Genomic DNA, 790 nt, shown 5'->3' with positions numbered 1-790 from the left:
AGCTCCAGGGACTGCCTGAGCATTTCTCAGCATCCAGAAGTCTTTCAGAAGTAAAATTCTCCAAAAACAAAGTGGGAGGCCTCCAGGCTGGACATTGGGCAGAGTGGGGACAGTTGCTGGCTCCAGTGGCAGGGGCTCCTGCACTTTTCACTATCACAAAGAACCCTTTCCATAGGGAGCCAGAACCTGATGCCTCTATTAGGCTCTGGGACCACCTTAGCCGGGAACAGGTACTGCCCATCTTTAGAAGTGGCCCTGTCCTTCAGACAAAGGACTTCTATGTAGAATATAAAGAATTTTAAAAATTAGGTCCCTAAAGGGGCCGGGAGGTGGCTTAGTAGGATAAGCACTTCCCTGGCAAGTGCAAGGGTCTGAGTTCAATCCCCGGTTCTGAAAAAAAAAAATTAGGTCCCTAAAATTCAAAGACTCATTCAAAAACTGGGTATCTGAAATGAATACACACTTCACAGATGATGAAATAAAAATGGCAGATAAATATGCGAAGAAATGTTCAACATCACTGGTCATTCAAGAAATGCAAATTAAAACAACATTGAGATTCCATCTCACCCCAGAAGGAATGACTATCATCAAGAAATCCAGGGCCAGGGAGATAGCTGGGCCAGGGAGATAGCTCGGTAGAATAAGCGCTTGCCTGGCAAGCACAAGGTCGGAAGAGGAAGGGGAAGGGGAAGGGGAAGGGGAAGAAGCAGAAGCAGAAGCAGAAGCAGAAGCAGAAGCAGAAGCAGAAGCAGAAGCAGAAGCAGAAGCAGAAGCAGAAGCAGAAGCA

The sequence above is a fragment of the Octodon degus genome, unplaced genomic scaffold (genome assembly GCF_000260255.1).
Source record: "Octodon degus isolate 3935 unplaced genomic scaffold, OctDeg1.0 scaffold00413, whole genome shotgun sequence".
Lineage (NCBI taxonomy): Eukaryota > Metazoa > Chordata > Mammalia > Rodentia > Octodontidae > Octodon > Octodon degus.
Note: the sequence above shows the minus strand (reverse complement) of the source record.